This window comes from Crocuta crocuta, unplaced genomic scaffold (genome assembly GCF_008692635.1).
Source record: "Crocuta crocuta isolate KB4526 unplaced genomic scaffold, BGI_CrCroc_1.0 scaffold231, whole genome shotgun sequence".
NCBI lineage: Eukaryota > Metazoa > Chordata > Mammalia > Carnivora > Hyaenidae > Crocuta > Crocuta crocuta.
The window spans coordinates 3828725-3839200 of record NW_027528357.1 but is presented as its reverse complement, the minus strand read 5'-3'; the positions used below and the strand labels follow the sequence as shown (position 1 = coordinate 3839200).

General features: G+C 44.2%; 1 pseudogene; it reads right to left on the bottom strand.

Moving 5' to 3' along the window:
- Nucleotides 1–9102: 9102 nt before the first annotated feature.
- LOC144223157 (small ribosomal subunit protein eS24 pseudogene) lies at nt 9103–9519 on the bottom strand (annotated as a pseudogene).
- Between the last annotated feature and the right edge of the window lie 957 nt (nt 9520–10476).

The window sequence follows — 10476 nt, the reverse complement described above, 5'->3', positions numbered from 1 at the left end:
CCCGGGGGGGGGGGCAGGGCAGCTCTAACTCACTCACCCTTCCCGGGCCACACGCCCACCTCAGATCACAGCAGCTGTAGGGGCACAAGTGGTAGCTGCACGTGGATGAAAGTCCGCAGTCCGGGACAACTTGCATAGCAGGCACCAGGGAGGAGCCTTGGCTCCATGATCCCTCTTCCCTTCATCTGGGCCTCCCTCTGCGGGTCTCTGCAGAGCAAAGGCTCCATGGGGGTCCGGGAGGTACCCGGTGGGTCCCAGGGGGTTAGACACCCCAGAAGAATCTCGCCTCGCAATGGAGCCCTTGCCACCCCTCACACACACACACACACACACACACCCTGCACAGAGATGTCCTTGGAGGAAGCCTAACGCAGAGTGTGCCCCAGGGATGAGTTAGAAATCACGGGCTCAGGCCCTACCCCAGACCTGATGTAACACAAACTCCACGGTTGACTCTGGTGCACTGAAGTTGTGCTAAAGGACCATTTCCAACAAAAAGTAAACCTGTGCCTCTAATAGATATAAAATAAGCATGTGTTAAGCGCTGTATTTAACTCATTATTAATGAAGAAGCCTGGAGGATGTTACAATCAATTCAAAAGAGAATCCAAAGAACAGACACACTTATGTATATCAGGAATATTAGGGACACCTGGGGGGCTCAGTCGGTTAAGCGTCCGACTTCAGCTCAGGTCATGATCTCACAGTTCATGGGTTCATGCCCCACGTCCGGCTCTGTGTTCCAGGCTCAGAGCCTGAAACCCGCTTTGGATTCTGTGTCTCCCTCTCTCTGTCCCTCTGCCACACATTTCTGTCTACCTCTCTCTCAAAAATAAACATTAAAAGAAAATTTTAAAAATACATCAGGAATATTAAATGAACTTGCAAATGGATCCCAAACTGACTTTTCCACATGGGAGAAGGATTCTTTTTGGCAGAGAGAATTCATTGCATGTCTGTGGACAAGAATTATGTGCATTATCAGTCATGTACAATTTATAATTATTTTTAAGTTTTATTTATTTACTTATTTATTATTTGTTTATTTTGAGAGCAAGAGAACAAGCAGGTGAAGGGCAGCAAGAGCAGGAGAGAGAGAATTCCAAGCAGGCTCATGCTGTCAGCAGAGGACCTGGTGTGGGGCTCAATCTTACCAACTGTGAGATCATGACCTGAACCTAAATCAAGAGTGAGACACTTCAGGTGCCTCTACAATTTATAATTATAAAATAGTACTTTAGCAATAAAAGGCCAGAGTCAGATAATCCCAAAGGATGTGATCTAAACAATTCATCATTTCCATTAAAACATACGTTTCCCCTGCATCTGAGAACGCCCAGCTGAAAGGACCTCAGCCTGGCCTGCTGGGGGCGCCTTCAACGAGGCCCAGGGCTCTTAGTCAACCCTGGACACCCAGCCCCATCACTCTTCCCGCGGACTGGAAGAGGTCCAGGCGACACCCGGACTGCTGCATGTTGCTCGTCACTTTGACAAAGACCTTGGATTTCTGTGCTGGGGATCATTACTGCTCACAGTAACCCACCTGTGACTGACTGAACCCACTGGGAATAAACAATATACGTGATGAGAGTCTGAAATAATCTGCTTCTAACAGGAATGGATTTGCCAGGGAATACCAGCTTTAACTGCGGACAGACATTGCCAGACACTGGATTCCAGTCACTTCTTTAGAGCTAGTATCTACTGAAATGACTAGAATTGCTTCTAAAATGTCCAGAAGTGAGGGTTTACGGTGCTACACCTATTTTTAGCAGTGGAAGGCGAGAACTCTGTGCTGCTAGAGGAGCTGTGCAGACCACAGGAGCCGCAGCACCTGCTGCCTCTGTCCCCAGGCTCCAGCCACACGGCGTGACATCGTGTTCACCTTTCCTCAGTGTGACCCCATCCCCCTCAGCACTGACTGAGGTGGGCAGGCGCTGGGGAATGCGGGCCCGGGGATGGTCCATGTGTGGGAATGGTCGTCTGTGAGCCAGAGTAGGGCAAGCAGATGGGACAGTTCATTCCTGGGTCAAGTAATGTACCCCCGAGGGCAGCGAGAACTTCTCAGAGCAGAAAACGTGTCCGAAAGCAACCATGCAGTGCAGTCATTCCACAAGAAATGTGTTTAGGGGCACCTGGGTGGCTCAGTCAGTTCAGCATCTGATTCGTGATTTCAGCTCGGCCATGATCTCACAGTTGGTTTGTGAGATCGAGCCCCACCTCGGAGCCTGCGTGGGATTCTCTCTCTCCCTCTCTCTGCCCCTTCCCTGCTCAAGGGTGTGCATGTGCTCCCTCTCTTTCTCTCACTCTCAAAATAAGCAAACAAACATTAAAAAAGAGAGAGAGAGAAATGTGTTTAACCAATCCTGATGGCATTTTCTATGCTCTTCCTTTTTTATTTTTGTTTGTTTTTAAATGTTTATTCATTTTTGGGAGACAGACAGAGTAGGGATCGGAACACAGAGAGAGAGTGGGAGACATAGAATCTGAAGCAGGCTCCAGGCTCTGAGCTGTCAACAGAGCCCGATGCGGGGCTCGAACCCATGAAGTGCAGGATCTTGACCTGGACCGAAGTCGAACTCTCAACTGACAGAGCCACCCAGGCACCCTCTTCTTTTTTATTTTTAATTTTTATTTGTTTTTGAGAGAAAGAGAGCAGGAGAGGGACAGAGAGAGAGGGAGACACAGAACTTGAAGCAGGCTCCAGGCTCTGTGCTGTTAGCACAGAGTCCAAAACAGGGCTCCAACTCATGAACCTCGAGATCATGACCTGAGCTGAAGTCAAAGGCTTAATGGACTGAGCCACCCTGGCACCCCAATATGCTCTGCTTTAATGGAAGCTATACTCCCCACTTCCCTTTTTCCCTAGGGGATGAGGTTTCCCCTTGGCTTAAAAATGAGCAGCTGATCTAGGCTCCTGGGGAGGTCTGGATGGATCAGGCCCCTTGCAGCCCGTGCACAGGCCCATGGGAGCATGCACTTAGGGCCAGAGGATTCAGATCTAGGGTGCAGAGGAGGATGAGCAGAAAAGATGGTGCCCCTGGAGAAGCCAAGATAGTGAAGGGGAGGAAGCACAGCCCCTTCAAGTGTTCATTTGTTTAGGAAACATACTGAGCACCTACTACATGCCAGGCTAACATGGAAAACGTTTACCCAGGAGTTCCCTAGTCGGTGTTGCCCGCAATCTTAAAAGCTGTTTTGTGGGAAATGGATACTGGTCACACAGGTGTGTGACACTCTGGCTTAGACAAATTTAGACAAATCTCTCTCATTTCCCTGAGCTCTCACCAGAGGTGACTCCAGTCAGGGGTGCAAGAGGAAGGTGGCAGAGTCTGTGAACAGAGCGCCCTCTGGGGGAAATACTGATGGATGCGACGGGCAAGTTCGTCCAGGCCAGCCTCCTCTTCCCCAGAAAACAGGGACCCTGAGCCTCCAGAAATGTTGAGAGGCAAGAGGAAGTTTGGAGAGCGGAAAATCAAGGATGATGAAGGAGCTGGCCAATGCAGCCTTGCATCCAGGTCCCTCTTCCTCGAGGTGCTCCCTGAGGAGCACAGGGGGCTTCCAAGCAGACAGCCTGGCCCAGTCACTTCCCCAAGTCAGTGGCCCCAGAGTGAGTCTCAGGGCTTACTCTGGCCTAGGAGGCCACAGTGTTGGGAATATGACATACAGCCTTAGCTCTGGGCCTCTTCCCCCCGCCAGTCCTGATGCTCCCCTGGAGGTTGCTGGAAGAGCCTGGGGCAGCCTGGCTCACTACGGCCTGCATGAGGGTGGCAAACACCAGCGGGTCCTGTGTTGGGACTCCCTGATCCTTAGGGTCTCCAGAGGATCTGGGCAGTGTCTGCTTCCACTTTTGAGTCCAGCCCTGTTCATCAGGCCCTGGTTCCAGCCGGGTTGTGACCTCCTTTCTGCCACTTGCCCCTTCTCTCTGCTTTGCACACACCCTCTAACAGCCAGATCCACCTCCTGGCCGGCAGGCAGTTATCACCGGGCCCCAGCATTTGTGGAGACAATAAGCAAAGAACAGCAGGCAAGGGCCACACCTTGTCCTTAAGAATATTGGAGCCCGACGCAATGGGGATGCAGAGCACATTCTCCCTACAAGTCTGCTGACTGATGGACTGACCTTAGCAATGAGCAGGCGTATGTGGATGCTGCCCTCCTATTCTCATTGACTAGAAGGGGAAACTGGTATGAATTAGACAACTGCAAATGATTAAGTAAATAATTACATTGAAGGACCAAGAGAAGAAAATACAAAATTCTGTGGAGGCCACCATCTGAGTTCAGTAGGTGAGGAGCAGGCAGGCAGGCTCCCTGGAGGAAGTGAGATTTAAGCTGAGACCCAAAGAATGAGGATGAGTTGGCTAGGTGAAGAGCAGAAGAAAGAACATTCCAGGTGGAGGGAACAGCATGAATGGGGCCCTGAAGCACAGCTCTGGCCTGAAACCTGCATGTGTACCACGGCAGTGATGGCTGTGGTATGGGCCATGAAGGTGTGGTCAGCAATTTGGCTCTAGTTGGTTTCACCAGAGAATCCTTACCGAGAGTATCTGTATCAGTGACACGACTGTCCCACCAGCAGCAGTGATTTGTTCCCAAAGTTTGCTGTCCCACAGAGGGGTGCCTATAATCTGCCAACCCAGAGCCTTCCCTACAGCAGGCCAGATAGCCAGGCCATTGGTGACAGCTCAGTCAGTAAACAAGTAACAATGTTCCTCAAGGGGAGTCCTGGGCAGGGAGATAAGGTCTGTAGTGAGTTTTTCCCCGAGTGATCAATCCTGGTCACTTTCTGTTTTATGGAGGTGGTGCAATGGTGCTATAGATGCCATCAATTTAGCAAAACTGCCAGAGAACCAGGCCCAGGAATTTAGGGGAATCTTTGTGAATCGAGGACCCCATTAAGTCAGCAGCTTGCTTTGGGGGCTGTGTTGGGGATCACTGTTTTCCAAAAGGCACGTTGCTGCCACTTCTTTATGTAAAACAGACACTTGGTAAGGCCAGGCCCACTGGCTCTTGAGTTGCCATTCCTATGGAACAGAGAGGCCTGTTGGGATCTTCTCACTTGGCTAGTCATTGAGTCTGGGTTGATCGACCCCAAAAAGGTGATGTCAGGTCATAGTGTTACAAGGCACCCATGGGCCAAGCATGCAGTTTCAAGAAGAGCTTGTTAGTAACTTCCTCAAATAAAACAAAAAGTATACTTGGTAGCTTGTCCACCAGGGGGCACTGTTACACTGGCAATGCCCTTTAGTAATCAGGCAGCCATTAAATCTTTAATGAAAACCGATTTCTGTTTCTATTGCTGGAATTCTGTACTCTTTCTGCCAGGGATGGTTTAGGCAGGCAATGGTGAAGGGGAAGTTGCAGTCTACATGAACCACTAGTATTTTTGGACATGCAGAGGGAGAATTCCCTCTGATACTTATGGGAGGGAAAGTGCAGACACAGAACACATGGGTTCTTACTATCCTTCAGCAGGGGAAGCCACAATGGTACAGCGAATGGCCCACAGGGCCCCACCCACAAGGCCACTTAGGCTTTCCGTCCCTACCTTTCCTTCACCAAAACCCCATCAGTTGAATTTAGGAGGCTTTTTCTCCATGAGACCATGGATCAAGGAGTCTCACATACATATAAGTCAGAGACTCCAAAGTCCTTAACACCAGGAAACCAGGCTATCCCCTGTCTAGGAGCCCAGGGAGCACAGGGAATGGTGGAGGCTAACCCAGGGAGATCAGTGGAAGGAAAGCAAAGGAAACCTGGTCAGCTTCTTTTCTCCCTTCCTTCAGGGTCTATACCTGAGCATGGGCACTTCTTCCTCCCAGTTTCCTGTGCCTGAGCCCTGGGGCTTCTTGCCCTCCACTGGCCACCACATTCCAACCCGCAGCTTTTGGTGCCTTTGGCACCCATGCCAAGTGCTGAGAAGTGGCCAGGTAAAGGAGTGGTCAGGGTTTGCAGTTTGGGCACACACAGTAGGAGATGTAGGAGAGCAGATGCCCAAGGAGGACCATCTTCCCCAACACTTAAGATAATGTCAAAAATAGGGGTACCTGGGTGGCTCAGTTGGTTAACTGTCCGACTTTGGCTCAGGTCATGATCTCATAGTTGGTGAGTTCTGAGCTGTCAGCACGAGCCTGGAGCCTGCTTTGGATTCTGTGTCTCCCTCTCTCTCTGTCCATCCCCCATTCACACATACTCTCTCTCTCTCTCTCAAAAATAAATAAACACTAAAAAAAGATAATGTCCAACATATATTAGATAACTTAAAATGGAATGCCAAAAGCACACACAAAATGTTTAACCCTAACAAAGACAGGAAAGAAGAAACAAAAATGAAAAATAGAGGGAATAAATAGAAAAAAGTAATAAAATAGGAGGTCTAGATCCAAATATATTAATAATTACATTAAATGTAAATGAAGTAAACATACCAATAAAAGATAGAGACTGACAGGATGGATTTTTTAAGAAGTGACCCAAATACACCCTGTCTAAAGAAACTCCTTAAATATTATGACATAGGTAATGTAAAAGAAAAAGTATGAAAAAAACTAAAACATGGAAGCCCCAGCCAAAACAAAGCAAGGGTGACCATATGAATATCAAAGTAAACTTCAGAGCAAAGAAAATCACAAGTTAGAGATAGAAGAATCAATTCATCAAGAAGACATAATAATTCTAAATGAATAATACCCAAGAATAGGGTTTCAAAATAGAAGAAGCAAAAATTGTCAGAGCAGAAAAGGAGTAGATATATCCATTATTATACTTGGAGACTGCAACTGTCTTCTCTAAGTCATATATAGAAATAAAAGACAGAAAATCAGCAAAGATAGAAGAGAACATCACCAACAACTAACTTGAATTAATTGATATTTATAGAACATTCCACACAACAGCAGCAGACTACACATCCTTTTTAAGTGCACATGAAACGTTTAATGAGACAGACCATACTGTGAGTCATAAATCAAACTTTAACAAATTTAAAAGGATTTAAATCATACAAAATATACTTTCTGACTGTAATGGAATTAAACTATAAATCAATAACAGGAAGACAACTGAAAGTTCTCCAAACACTAGGAAACAAATGACATTTTTCCAAAAGAAATCTCAGTGGAAATTAGAAAATATATTAAACTGAAAAGAAAATTAATATATAACATATCAAAATCTGCGGGATGTAGCTGAAGTGGGAGAGGAGTTTACTGCATTAAGTGTTTATATTACAAAACAAATGTCTCAAAGCAACCATCTAAGCTTCCCTATAAGAAACTGGGTGGGAGGAGAGGGCAAAACAAACCCAAAACTAGCAGGAGGAAGGAAATAATGGAGAGTAGTTATTAATAAAATTGGAAAGAAAAACAGAAAATCAATGAAACCAAAACGTGGTTCTTTGAAAGACCAGTAAAATTGATTTCCTCTAGTCAGACTAATAAACAGAAAAGGAAATAAGAGAGAAATTACCAAATCAGGAATGGAAAAGGAAAATATAACTACAGATTTCATAGACACTAAAACAATAACATCTCTATGTAAATGAATGTAGCAGACTACATGAAATGGACCAAGATGTCAAAACCCACAATCTATCAAAACTCACACATCATAAAACGGATAACTCTCAATTTTAAAACATTCTTGGGGCACCTGAGTGCCTTAGTCAGTCTGGTGTCCAACTTTGGCTCAGGTCATGATGTTGTATTTCATGACTTCAAGCCTACGTGGGGCTCTGTGCTGACAGCTTGGAGCCTGGAGCCTGCTTTGGATTCTGTGTCTCCTTCTCTCTGCCCTTCCCCACTCATATTCTGTCTCTCTCTGTCTCTCAAAAATAAACATTAAAAAAATTTTTAAACGTTTTCATCATCCCAAAAAGAAACTCTGTACCCATTAGCAATCACTTCCTATTTCCCCCAAAAAGGCCAGCCCAAGTCTACCATTAATTTACTTTTTGTCTCTATGGATTTGCCTATTCTGGATATTTCATATGAATGGAATCATATAACATGTAGTTTTTATGATGGGTTTCTTTCTTTTACCATAATATATTCAAGGTTCATCTATACTGTAGTATGTGTTGGTACTTCAGTTCTTTTTATTGTCAAATAATATTCTATTATATGGATATCGCATATTTGATTGATTAGCCGATAAACATTTGGGTTGTTTCCACTTTTTGGTTATTATGAATAATATATCTACAAACATTTGTATACAAGTTTTTATGTGGACATATGTCTTCATTTCTCTTGGACATATTAGTGAAATTGCTGGATCATATGGTAACTGTATGATTATATTTTTTTAAGAGAGAGAGAGAGAGAGAGCGGGGGGGAGGGGCAGAGACAGAGAGGGACACAGAATCCAAAGCAGGCTCCAGGCTCTAAGCTCTCAGCACAAAACCCGACATGGGGGCTCAAACTCACAGACCTCTAGATCACCACCTGAGCTGAAGTCAGACACTCAATTGACTGAGCCACCCAGGCGCCCCACATGTTTATTTCCTTGAGGAACTTCCAGACTTTTCCAAAGTAACTGTACCATTGACACTCCCACCAACATTTGTTATTTTCTGTCTTTTAAAAAATCCCAGTCATCCTAATGAATGTGAAGTAGCAGCTCATGATTTAAATTTGCAGTTCCCTGTTGGCTAATGATGTTAAGGCCTCTTTTCAACCGTTTATTGGCCATCTGTAATCTTCTTTGGGGAACTGTCTATTCAGATCCTTTGCCTATTTTAAAATTAGGTTGTCTTTTTATTATTGAATTGTAGGTGTTCCTTATATATTCTAGATTCAAGTCCCTTATCAGATATATGATTTGCAAATATTTTCTTCTCTTCTGTAAGTTGTCTTTTCACTTTTCTGGTGGTGTCCTCTGAAGCATAAAACTTTAATTTTGATGAAGTTTGTCTTATCTTTTTTTCTTTCATTGCTTGTGCTTTTGGTGTCATATCTAAGAATGCTTGTTCTAATCAAGGTCATGCATGCTTATATCTATATTTTTTCCTAAGATATTTTTTTCTCACATAAAAGTTCTTAGTTTATTAACCCTCTCCTGAAAAATAGGCACAGTCACTGCAAAGTCACTGCAGAATCTTTACTCCTTTGGTTGTCCAGTCTGCAGCTCACTCGTCACCAGCATCAACCCTGGCTTAGTCCCCCTGACTTTCTTCACTCTGTTCTTGCATTCCTTTTGCTGTTTTCTTGAGGTCTGTTTCCTCTCACATGGGCCGTGTCTTGCAAGTCTATGTTTGGGTTCGTTTTCCTTTGCATCATCCAAGGAATCGTAACTCATGCCAAAGCCAGTTGTCTTGCCACCCCCAAAATGGGTTGTGAATCCAAATACAAAGATGGCATCTGGTGTGATCCTGTACATTTTGGCTAGTTTTTCCCAAAAATCTGCCTCAGGTACGGTTGCCTTTCCAGTGCGAAGCACATCAATGACCATTTGTTTCCAGCAAAGTAGTCAGTTGGTTATGAACTTCCTGGTCTGGAGAGTTACTGTGTCATTCATGATGGCGGCTGAGCTTCAAGCAGGCAGACAGGAAAAGAGGGCTCTCTAAGTTTTGTAGTTTGAGCTCTAACATTTAGGTCCAGAATCCATTTTTACATATGTATGTTTCAGGAAGTGTTCTTTTGTAGATGAATATCCAGTTGCTGAAAAGACTTCTTTCTCCATTAAATTGTCTTGGCACCCTTGTTGAAAATCTATTGACTATAAATGTGAATATGAGTTTATTTTTGGACTCTCAATTTTATTTCACTGGTCTGTATGTCTATTCTTATGCCAGCAACACACTTTCTTGATACTGTAGACTTTTAAAAAATTTTTTGTATTTATTTTGAGAGAGAGAGAGAGAGAGAGCGTGTGTGCATGAACAAGGGAGGGACAGCGAGGGAGGGAGAGAGAGAATGCCAAGAAGGAATCTGAAATAGGACTTGATCTCACGACCATGAGATCATGACCTGAGCCAATATCAAGACTCAAATGTGTGACTGAGCCACCCAGGTGCCCTGATATAGTAGCCTTGTAGTAAATTTGAAATTGGCAAGTGTGAATCCTCTGCTTTCTTCTTTGTTTTGGCTATTGTAGATCCCTTGCATTTTTATATGAATTTCAAGTTCAGTTTATCAATTTCAGCCAAAAAGTCACTTGAAATTATACAGAGACCATGCTGAATCTGTAGATTAATTAGGGAGTATGGCCATCTTAAACATATTAAGTCTTCTTTGTTTATTAGGTTTTCTTTAGTTTCTCTCAATAAGATTTTATAGTTTTCAGTGTCCAAGGCTTGTACTTCTTAAATTTAATCCTGTTTTATTTTTTTTTGATGCTATTATAAATGCAATTATTTTCTTAATTTCACTTTTGGATTATTCATTCCAAGTATAGACAAGTACCATTTTTTGGTATCTTGTATGTACGGTTTCTATTTTTTGGTGCATTATTCTTGTATTCTGTAATTTTGCT